Source organism: Colletes latitarsis, chromosome 9 (assembly GCF_051014445.1).
Source record: "Colletes latitarsis isolate SP2378_abdomen chromosome 9, iyColLati1, whole genome shotgun sequence".
Lineage (NCBI taxonomy): Eukaryota > Metazoa > Arthropoda > Insecta > Hymenoptera > Colletidae > Colletes > Colletes latitarsis.
This window is the reverse complement of record NC_135142.1, coordinates 25,396,322-25,408,620: the sequence shown is the minus strand read 5'-3', so window position 1 is coordinate 25,408,620 and position 12,299 is coordinate 25,396,322. Positions and strand designations below refer to the sequence as shown.

The window sequence follows — 12,299 nt, the reverse complement described above, 5'->3', positions numbered from 1 at the left end:
CCTAAGGGCAACGATATATACCGTCTCCCACTCGCGCCCTTGTAAATCCACGATATATCGTTTGCGATAGAGGGCCTCCTTTCCCGTTTCTCGATCGAGTTGCACGCTCAGCAAAGCCGTGTTTGCATTTCCTTCTCCAGGGAGGAAGGAAAGGGAGAGAAAGAGAAAGAGAAAGAGTCGTACGTTCGGGGTCGGTGCGCAATTTCGAAAAGCCGATTTCAATTCCGTTTCCTTTTACACGGGAGAAAAGAAAGAAATCTCGAGTGCGAGCCTCCGACCAGGATGGGCTGAACGGCCACCCGGGATTACGGGAATCGCGTGGACGGGGCTGGAAACACGTGCGAAAATCCCAAATCCTGACGTCTCTGCCCTTTGCATCGATCGTTCTTCTTCTCCCTTCCCGGTCGTTTTCCCCACCCTTACGAACGGAAAGACTTCGCGTGCTTCGTCTGCGTTCGCGATGCAAGCAATGTCCCGTGTTCTTTCTTGATATTGTGCGAAACCTTCGAACCAATCGTGCTTTATTTAGTTTCCTTTTGCGGGCGTATTGGGTTCGTGCAGTTTCTCTTCAAATTTTATTTTTTCAAAAAGAAAACAACAAATCAATCAATAATATTAGTCATTTCTCTATCAGTAATTTAAAAGTAACTGTAGTAAAAAAAGAAACGATCTTAGAACACACGTTTATCAACGACGAAGAGTTTGCGTATTGTAATTGTAATCAGGCTTGTAAAAACTTTTACGAAATCTTAATAATCTCGACATTGTTCGCCTTATTCTTTCGCGGAATAGACTCTTCCAGCAAATCCGTGTTCTTTAAGGAACTGACATCACGGCGGTGTATAACGATGAGGTTCGTTTCCGGTTCCGGTCTTCATGATTTTCGCCCCGTCGACTCCATTCTTCCGCGTGCTACCTTCGCGCGTCCCTTTCACAGCCTCCACCCACGCGTCGCTAGATTTTTCGTGTCTTTGTGCCGATTCTGAAATCCAGTCCACGGAAAATTCTCGCGATATTTTACCCTTCCTCCTTTCAACGTTTATTTTTATGACGAGATTTTCCATTCAGATTTCGTTTTATGCAATGATTTTCAAAAATGTACCATCCCTTAAGGCAAATTTCGTTCGAAACTTGCTACGTGAATCGATCAAATACCTTCTCGAACCTTTTCATGGAAAAAGGCGAGAAACTCGTCGAAGCTGTTTGTTTCAGCCTTCAGGATACTCCCAGTCGCCGGGTAGCGGGTCCCGAAAGGGTCTCTAGTGTTTTTCATTCCTCGTGTGCAGCGCATAAACACATTTTTATATGACACAGGAGTTGATGTATCTTCCCCTTTCTGGGAGCGTTACCGGAAGGAATAACGCCCTTTGTCCTGGACGCTGGACGCCGTCGTTGATATTCCGTGAGCGTCTCCGTCCTTCTGGGACAGCCTTGCCACCCTCTTTCTCCTGCTCTTCCTCTTTTCCATCCGCAGTCTTCCACGCGTTCGAGGAAGGCGCGTGAAAATAGCGATTCGTGACACTGGCTTAAGGGAGGATCCCTTTTTTTTCGGGAATTTAGAAATTCGGAAAAACATCCGTGCAAGCATCGTTCGTGTTGTTTGTGAGATACAGCTCGAGATCAAATGCAATCGCGGTGGCCGTCTTCTGTGACATAAAATATTATGTTCAATGGACGGAAGGCAGAACGTGGTATCGATCTGTTTTGTATAGTAGAGTAGTAGAGGCAACCATGACTCCAAGAGATTGTATTCTATTCCTTTGTTCGAGGGCTTCGGGTTACCCCAGCGTCGAGAAGCGAATGTCTGCCTTTCGAAAATTGTTACAACGAGACAAAGATTCGAAATCACCGTCACAAAACGAGGACTCGTTCCCCTTGGATCGTCCAGGGGCACGCGGACGTTAAAATTTCCCTGGGCCGTCGTTAAATATTATTCAAGAATGCTTTTAGCATTCGAGATATCGCGGTGGCTGGTGGGAGCTCCGGTTATCGATATGACCGCGTGATTCGAGTCTAAGGACTGTCCTTAAGTGTGTCGTAAACGAAGGGAGGAAGCGAGAGAGCAAGGGGTAGAGAATGGAATCAAGAGAGGAGACCGAGTTACCTCTTTACTTTGTAAGGGTGCCTCGCGCTCCGCGAGCCATGGGCCTCGGCCAATAAAAATTTTACAGCCTCCGTAATGAATGCAAGAAATAATTATCTCATGAATACATTAGTTTTAGTATCCCCCGACACGGACACGGACCGTAAAAGCGGCATTGGATGTGTATCTCTTGGCCCACGATTTCCAGTGCGTGCTCACTTGCCTACGATCCTTTAATCGTTAGCCTTTCTTTCCCCTTTTTCTCCCCGTTCGGTTCCGTTTCGCCTCGACCGCCATTAGCACCACCTCGAAGAAAACGCGAGCCGCTGGGTGTCCACTTTCGTACGGCGCGCGTGTCGTTCGTGTCGTTTATTTGTAACAATTATGACGTCTATTTCGATCCGCGTCTCATCCTCCCTCGGCCGCCATTAAGACAATCTCGAATTGTTTACGCGTCTTGTGCGCGTTTTAAAAACTCTCCACTGGTAAATCCTAGAAACACCGAGCCACGAATCGTCGCGTTAAAAACCAACGTGGACAGGGGGTAGTTCGTCGACCCAGTATTGCTTTGCCTTTGGTATTGGATAAAAATATACCACAATAATTCAATAATCGATATTTTTCTTTTCGAAAGGCTGCCGCGAAACGTATAGCGGTAAATTGTGGCGTCGTTTACGAACTTCCAACCCCATGAAAACAAAAACCGATCGTAGCAACGTTAACCAACGACCTCGTGATGTAGACAGATCACGGTAGAAGGGGTGTGTTTGCGGAAGAGGTGGGATGTTCGTTTGGCCATATCAGTGGAAATCCTTTATGTGAATACCGTGGGGGGGAGGGAGGTGGAGGGAGGGACAGGCGAAGACTAACGTTAGTCGGCAGGAAAGGGGTGCATCGGTGGATGGCGGTGTAGAGTGATTGATCGTCGCCTCGCGACACCCCCGTGTTCTCGTAGAGTGGATAAAGGGGTGGAAAAAGGAGTGGAAACCCTTTCACGCTTTCACGGATCAGTCACGGGATCACGTTCTCAACCCCGCACCGTTCGTCTGGCTCCTGGTACACGGGACATGCATCACCCTGCCATCCACCCCCGCGTCCCTTCCTACGGACTTCAGCGTTTGCTCGTCGGCGTCGCGAGATCGAATCTGCAAAGTTAGCGCGGCTGAAAAAGAGATATGATGACTTTTCTTCTCGACGGGGGATAATGGGAATCAGGGGGGCGGTTGGTGCACGGAAGCCATCAACCAGCTTTGACGTCCTGTTGCCTGGGGAATTTGTTTCGCGTACCACGGAGCAGCTACCAACGAATAATACTACTTTTCAAAAGCAACGTAGAGCCTCTTCATACGAAATATTTACAATTATTTTCATCCTGGAAAGATCTGTGAAAAGATTAGGAATCGTTGTTTTAACACGTTCACTGCCAGACCAAAACTGTAACTAAACTATTAAAATTTATTTTCTTTAATGTAAAAAGTCTTGTCACCCATGTATGGATGACGTGGTAGTCAAAGTGTTAATGATCGTTGACCTGGAATAACTTTGTACAAGAGTTTTTCAAAATAAAGAAAGTTCTATCGTGCATCGAGCCGAACTTTTAAATAACGTATTATCGAACGGCCCGTTCGTATCATCTGGATTCGATAACTATCGAATTATTGTTAAAACGTGATAAAATTGTTCGAACGAGCGAGTACTTTCATAAAGAATTTAATCTCTCGTCGAATCGCTCTTCCGAGTTCGCGCGAGTCAGGAACATTTCCTTCGCACCGAATTAAATTGGCGTTTCTGTAAAACAGAACTGCCAAAGAAACGGAGCATTTCCAACACACGGCGGTGCAGTAATTGCCGAGAAATTCAGCTTTACCTAGCCACCTAGCCGGGCGGTGGTTGGTCGGCAAGATTAATCGTGTTTACCAAACCGATGCGAGGAGAATGTCTCTTTCATTTACGCCGGGCATGCTTCGCCGGAAGAAGGAGACCGGATGACGGCGTCTCATACATCAGACACCTAATTCTTCCTTTCGCTGGAGTGTTAATTCTTACATCTTATCCATTTAGAAGTTCCATTCGACCTGCTCCGGCCGGTAGGCTTGTCGTTCGTAAACCGACGAGCCATAATGCGTTTCGACGTTGGTATCCTCGTCTTTCCGCGAACTTTCATCAATTTGATCGATTGAAATGTAGGAAAAATAGCATGGCGCGTCGACGGATCGCGAAACTGTCGAAATTCCGAAGTTTGAATCGCTCCGTCTAACGGAGTAAACATTTTATCTCTAGTCTCGTTTCCAACAAAAACAAATAAAACTTCTATTTAATTTTCAGTAGACCAACGCTTCCCTCCAGTTACGCCATTGCTTAGGACGAGTGTTATTCCGGTAGTTGCATCGTTTACCATGAAATTTAGTTTGCACCGTAATCGTGAGTACACGAATTTTTTAATTTCAATGTTCGTAAACGTTACACGAATCGTTTGTCTATGTATTATAATATATTCGCGACGATCGAGAACAGCTTTTAGCGGAATGACGGGCTCGACGAATCAACGATGAGCGGACGTGGGGATATACAAGGCGAAATTGGATATTGCTGTTAAATATTTGAAAGAGCCCCGATCCGTAGAATTTCGTTGATATCCCGCGGGACTGGCCGCGTCTCGCAACTTTCCCGGATCTTCTTTCCCTTCGATTTTGAGCGGCCAATTAGCAGGAGAGCTTTTTTCTTCGGATCTTGATGGAGCACCTGCGGAAGACGACACTACGTTTACGAATGGGGATTCGAGCACTTACATCTTAAGGTATTTCAATGCGTCTCGCGCGTCTTTCTTAAACTTGCAAAATTAAAATATCTTTCTTCTACGATATCGTAACGGATATGGAGTAGTTCACGAATTACGTCACACAGAATTTGCCAGATTTTATATCTCTAACCTCCCTCTCGACGTTTGTCACGTTCGAGAATAATATTCGATGAAAATTTTTAATTTTAGAATAACGCGTTTCTACCGTCCCTGACCTCTCCCACCCTCTTGTTCCGCGGAGGCTTGAAATTTTTAATTCATAAAAATTCTCAGCGGAGATCGGAAAAGACGAAGGAATATACAGGCCTAGACCGAAGGGAATTTTAAAATTGAAGGTCTTGCGAGATGGAAGGACATACGTACGGTTCCCCAGTTCGATCTTGGCTTCAGATCGGGAGAATGTGTTTTTTCCGCGCCCTCAAACACGTCACATGAATAAAAAATATCCTTCAAAGTTGCTAACCCAAGCGTCTGGACGGGCGAACCGAAACCCCTTGGCCCGACCAATCCGGGGAATACGTGAAAACCCTGAATACTGGGGAAACTGAAAGTCGAAGGAAGGGCCGTGCGTTATCGCCACCCTCCTGCCATCCTAATTTCTTTCTTATGACCCGTTTCACTGTGAAATTCACGGTGAATAAAAGCGTTTTACGCGCATCGATCGACAATCTTTTATGTTTCTCGATTCAGTCGCGGGGGTAATTTCTTTATTCGTATTCGAATTTTAGATTAATCTCGAATTATACGAATCGGGAAGCCATTCCGTTCTTTTTCTAAAAACCATAAAAGTTTCCAAAGACCCACTGCAACGGAGAGTGTTCTTGTATTTGAAGCTCTATAATTGTATGGAAGTCTAGCTTGCGAGCGTGGGTCATAAGCGACCCGATTCCGCCATTCGACTGTTAAGCGACCCTTGAATTCTTTTCTCTGCCTTCAGTGGAGCACCTTCTCACGATTCGCTGCGTTCCTTTCATGCGAATCCGGGAGTTCTTCGCAGACATCGATCCAGGATGCAGGCGTCGATAGTTTCTTCCCGCGGAAGCTAACCCTAATATATTGGATCGAGTTTAGAGGGGGATGGAGTCGCGTTACTCCGTACAGGGGTGGTTCTTCAGGTTGGGTGGGGATCGGTAGGAAGGTTACGGGTCATAAACCGTCCTCCGGTCACCGAAATCGTCTCGAACGTGCGTCCATTTCCACGTGTGTGGGTGTGTTACGTCCACGCGCGCGCGTACCACGTGTGATCCACGCGTTTCACGACGCGGATTCCTTCCTTTCAACGTACTTGTTTACCGGTGCCCGTGCACTTTTAGAGTAATAGAATCCCGATTTTGCGATCGACGGGAGCACAACGACATATCGCGAGAACGTTCGTTTCGAGATTAAAGTGATACCGTTCCGCAACTTTGCTTCTTACGCGATCAACGCCGGATAAGTGAATCGGATCAATTTAAGCGACACTCTCGTATAACTTCCACGAAAGATATCGGAGAGATATTTCAATTGAAAAATATTCTAACGATAGGTTTCGTTGCTTCAGAAATTATTGAAATAGAATCTTTTCTTTGAATAATCGCTTTAATATGACTCTAAATTGTTTTTCTGTCTCGAAAGTGTTTCCACAACGTGTTCGTACTCAAACTTTTTCCACAAAGTTAGTTGTTTAAGTTCGTTCGTACTTAGAACGCGATGAATCATTTGAAAAATACATCGCAAGTACTCCAAGTTAAGAACTATCAGTGTGTATGTAATGCGAAGATAAGATGTCCCCCATGTTCCCATGTGTCACAGCCCTCCATCGAGGATTATGTTGCCATCTACGATGGCGTACCCTCCCCGAACGAAAACATCGCGACGAATCACCCCAACCAGTCGGAATCCCTTAACCTTTTGCACTCTCGTGCTCGTTGCTGGTGAATCGTCATATTTTTAAGTTCGAGAATCCTTTCGTCCTTAAAACTTACCGTCAACGGCGATTATTTACCGTCGTTTCTGTCCTAGATACTTTAGATTACATTTTTCGGAAAGTACATCGAAGCGATTCGAGGAGATCGAAGGGAAGAGAGTGAGAAAAACGCCACCCTTATGATTTTTTAACACCGGACGCTTTCATGGCCGTATGGCGCGGTTGTGCCCCCGTTACGTGTTATTTTTCAAGGGGTGACTCGAGCACTTTTTTTATGAATCCACCAGGAATATTCCACATCTCCCTCCGCGCCAACATAAAAACAGACATTAGGTTTTACTCTGCCTCGACAGTGGTTACTCCCTGTCAAACCTTTAAGCAAATGTTGCTCAACATGGACGACTTGGAAAACCTTACAAGACTTGTTTTTAGATTATTAGATTATACGTGACACGCGTAGTCCCTATCATTCTTTTTAGATATTCTTTTCAGTTTATTACTCTATCTTATTCTCTCGAGGAATTGGCGTTTCCTATTTCCAAAAATCAAATTTTAAGATTTGATTAAAATTGCTAATGGAATTTGAAGGAAATGTGAAGGGAGAGAAATAAAGAATACTTACCTTGAACGATACAGAATTGTTTACCTTATTTATACGATATACAACTAAAATTTCTGTCAGTCAAGGAAGTTACTTTCCTAAAACAATTGACGACTGTTTATTCGTTTTACTAACATATTCTCATCCTGATACTAACAACATGTTTATGAATCGCATTATTGTCGATAAGCAAGTTGATTTTTTTACTTTTCTCCCTCTTGGAGGCATTTTTTTCGCCCCCCTGTCATCTTTCCCAAGAAACGTTCCTATTTTTCCCTTTCTACAGTCAGCATTCCGAACGACCGGCCCAGCACGTCAGCCTAATGTATGTCCTGCATCGCGAGGGTGCGTTTGATTCATTTCGCCGGGGTGGGTTTGCTCGTCGTGCCTTATTCGCCACGCGTTTCGAGAGCCCTTTTTCCTCCTGGTGGTCGCGAGTGAAAATCCACCCCCGAAAGACTTTACACGGGCGTCATAAGCCGGTGCACTTAATTTAAAGATCATCGACCGGCGAAAAGTCGTCGGTACCCCGAGGTCGGCTCGCACCCTCCCCGCGTTCCTCGTTTATTTTTCTCTCCTCGTCCTCGCTAGTTCACGGATTTCTGCGGGGACGAGCTTCACAGTCTGTGCATTCCGCTTTACAGTTCATTTCACTTTTCCCGCCGACCGTACTCCGCCCCCTCCCCCCCGGGTTTCCTGGCGACGGGGAAAACTCTTTTAATTTTTATCCTTCACCGAGCTCCGTTCCTTCGATTCGTACGTATCAGTTAGCGCTTTCCACTTAATTGCTTATTTATCGATCGAGTCGATTCGAACAGTTTGTGTCCCGAGCAAAGAGACTCTATGATTAAAGGGATTGTAAATAACGATGGTCAGACAGGCTTCGATTCTTCGATTAAGAACGAAGACCTAAGAAGTGTTCTCTCGTTCTCTCAGAAGTCTCAGGAATAATTATTGACTGTTAGCAAATAACACTTTATTCAAGAATATACATTATATAATACAAGTGTGTGGAATTCGCGTATGCATGGATAGTGAAATACTGTTTTAAATCCGGTCTCTGTGCTCTAGTGCTGTATATACACTAGAAGGTCCTGCAGACCCAAACGACCCCCGAAAGAGGGAAAAACCCACCAAAGTGTTCCCAGATGTCGAGAGGCTCGTAGAAAGCAGGCCTGTATCGTATCGTTGATGTATCGTAGGAGTTTCCAAGGACCAACGACGAATTTTCTATTTCCATCTGATCCTCGCGGATGGAATGTAACGCGGGGATGGAGATTGTTGATTAATGCTCGAACGTCACCGGTTCCCGAGATCGCGTCCGATCGCCGATAGATCGGTCTCGAGGAGTTTCAGCAATTGCGGCCGATTCGGCTGTCGTTGACGCAGAGTCCTTTCAGAGGAGAAAGGAGGCAGCTACGTAGGCATGTGGCAAATTGCCGGTGCTGCCAGTTCGAAGGGAGCTCTTCTCCTCTCTCGTTTCTGTTCGCGGAGGTGGAGGCGCCTCCGCGAAGAGAAGGTGGAGCAAGAGAAGGAAGGACGAGCTGGAGAGAACGGAGGAAGAGAAGCAGTTGGAAGAACCGACGCGTAGGAAGGAGCCACGCAGGACGAGGTGGAAGGAAGGCGGCGGGTAATCTGTGATTCAAAGAGAGCGATCCATCTTGCGACATGCCAAGATTCAATCGTCGGCATTTGTTTGTGAAATCAGTCCCGGAGGACTCATCCCTCGACCTCGTCCCGCCACCGTGCCTCTTCCTACGTTTTGTCGGCGCGTATGTCCCAACGTACGCGAAAATTTCCGAATTCCGGAAAATAAACACTAGAGAATCTCGAAGAAGTTCGAAAAGGACCAAAGAGGCCCGCGGAAGATTAGCAGCGTAAGCGATCTTAACTCTAGAGCTACCAAAGCGGTAAAAACGAATTTCTGAAAATTCACCGTAATTTTCTATAAGAATTAAATATGTATATTATTCGAGAATCGACCCTTACCTAGTGTCTGTTGATGTATCCGATTTTAGGTCGCGTACAGTTAATATAAATATGATTGTTGCGTATTTGTAAGTGTATAATCTCGAGGAAGCTGATTTTTCGGCAAAATGTCGCTTTAGGTGACGTCACCGTGTACTCCCGGATGCAAAAGAAGCCGATAAAGGGAAGGAACGCATGATCGAAGCCGAGCAGGGCTAATCAGACCATATATATTTATTCAGCTAGGCGAGGGCGGACGTCTCGTCCCCTGGACGATGGTCCTTTTCGAGAGGACGAATGCAAAGAGCAGAACGGGACGGAGACACACACACACCGTGGCTTAGCGTCGAGGAAAAACCGGAATACGGGGATGGATTCGTGCCTCTGATCCGTGCCAGATCCCATAAAATGACCCCAGTGCGATCGAGTGCCCCTCCTCGAGGTGGTGGTATCGCGCGGGATACGGTAAGAGAGAAAGAGGATACGACCCCAGAAAATTATTGCTCTCCTTATACAATCGTCCATCGAATTGGGGCCACGACGAATAAACCAGTGCCCTTTCTGCTCTCGACAGGGGGGGGGGAGGGGGGGGAGCAGAAAAAAAAGAAAATACAAAGAAGAGTGCCAAGGATCACGAGCATCGTTTGATTTAACGCGGAATTGCTTTACATTTTCACGAAAGCCCGGGAAAACATCTCGCGAAAGGTAACGACGAAATAAATGCGCGCGGTGATCGAGACGACGTGGGTGGGTTCGTACAATTCAGCGTTAGACGATGAACAGCGGAAGAAACAAGCGTATCACAAATGATATCGAGTGCATACGTAACAATAATTGTCGAACCGTTAGTTCATGAATGTAAAACGATCTTAAATTCACCGGGAGCGGGATAATTAAAAAGAAAAATCTATAGAACAGCAATTAACTGCAAATTTTCAATGCAATAACGAGGGATGAAAATTATGCAACTGATTGCAGGCATGCTTGATAATACTAATTAACAATGATTCAGCGAGTATCTCCATAGGGGCCTCTATTTATCAACGTTTCGACTCGTATACACTCGAGTCATTCCGTAAGACTGCTCGATGAGTCATTGAAAATTAGTTGGTCATATAAAATGAATTCGTTCGTAGAATTTCGTTGGGATTAAGTTTCGCTTGCGTTGAAATCTATCGCGTATACTTTATTCAAAAAGTAAAAATTGTCGATTATAAAATGTTAGAAAGTTAAAAACACGAATCTTTTCGGTCTTTTCGTTCTGTTATTCTTTCACGGATCCCTCTTGCGAGAGGTAGTGGTAGTCGATAAACCTGTAACCCTGTACGAGCTGTGCAGAAGTGTTGACCAAGTGGCACGCTAACAGCAATAAATTCCGTGGCTGCACTTTCCATGCGAACCTCATGAATATGGTGGAGGACAGGGCCAGTGCTGAAAATCATTTATTATTTGTCAAAGTCACACGATATTTAAATAAATTTTTAACTCATCATTTAAATCAGTACGGTATTTAAATTACAGAATCATTTGAATGTGCTTTCATCGCGACATTTCGTTCCGTGGAGGGGGTGGGAGGCTCGAGAGGGCCAGTTTTCATCGAATGGCGTATCCAGGAGGAGAGAACGTCGGCGTACCGCTCATTAAGAAATAAACGGTTATTTGCCGCGCTCGAACGGCAATTATTTTACGGGCCCTCTTTGCCTTGAAATCCTCCCCCTGGACGTCAGCGTTCCCCCGTTCGTCGTCGTGTCTCTTTCCCGTCGCTAAGCGTGATTATTATATGAACGGCGAAATGAATTCTCCGAAAGGTCCGCGCATCGAGTCTCGAGAACTCACCCAAAGTCATTTTGCCACTAATGATTCTCGGATGCTTTTGCGTGTCGGATATGGCCGCTATGGGTATCATCCAGTTGAACACCGGTCCCCAGAAGTGCGTGCTTAAAAAGTAGTTCGTTTTCCATAAATTATTCTCATCTTGGTAGTGAACCGGGGTCTAGGTGACGTGCATAGAATCAGGGTGGTGAGAGACGATGTAACTTGTATTTTGAAATCATATCAATAAAACAAATTTTATTTGCTCGTAACTTTGCCATTTAGTATCTACAGAGTTTTATCAGTCGTCATCGACCATCAACGATTCTGTAAATAATTTTTAAATGATGTTGTTTCAGACGAGTAGTCATTTTGTTCCACACTGTAGCTTTTCTCGCCGATCGTAAAAAATGGGGGGGGGGAAGGAACAGCGAAGGAGAGGGGATATGTAGGAGGAAATTCGTGAACCCGAGATTACAGGCGCGAGACAGAATCGTTTTCGGGGATGCCTGACGGTAATAAAGATTTTATGACGTAACTAGTCCCCCACTCCCATTCCTCGTGTCTTTCCACTGTAATGCAAACAGCGTATTTGGAGAACGACACCGAAGGATCAACACTCGTATTTCTCGAACGACGTCGACCTGGTCGAAGCAGCTCGATCGCGACGATTACCTCATCAAATAGTTCCTCGTTTCTTTGTTAAACAGGCTCTTCGTTGATCGTTTCACCATCGTGGGCGATAATAGCCAGGGCTCCTTTTTAAAAAAACCTCAGGTAAAGGTAAATACTATAACCTCGCGTCTCGATCTTGACATCTTGCGTTGAGAGGTAACTTTTTCAACGATAACGCGTACTTCACGTCGAAGTCGCGCAACGAAACGGAATATAACGAAGGTTTAACCGGTCTTTTGTTAAAAATTATATCCGCGAAGTACGATGGAACGAGAAAGTTCGAACGAGTTAGCCTAAAAGCAATCGAGAACGATTAATTCCAGGTCAACGCGTTCTTCCGTATCCACGAAAATCTCCTATGGTGATCCATCACTTCCCAGCGATTTCTCGCCCTCGACCGATCGATTTGCATAACAGTTTACACGCATAATTTATCACCGCCCCGTCGGTCGTT

General features: G+C 45.5%; 1 pseudogene; it reads right to left on the bottom strand.

The window, feature by feature from the left end:
• Positions 1–10,622: 10,622 nt before the first annotated feature.
• LOC143345691 (mitochondrial pyruvate carrier 1 pseudogene) lies at positions 10,623–11,904 on the bottom strand (annotated as a pseudogene).
• Between the last annotated feature and the right edge of the window lie 395 nt (positions 11,905–12,299).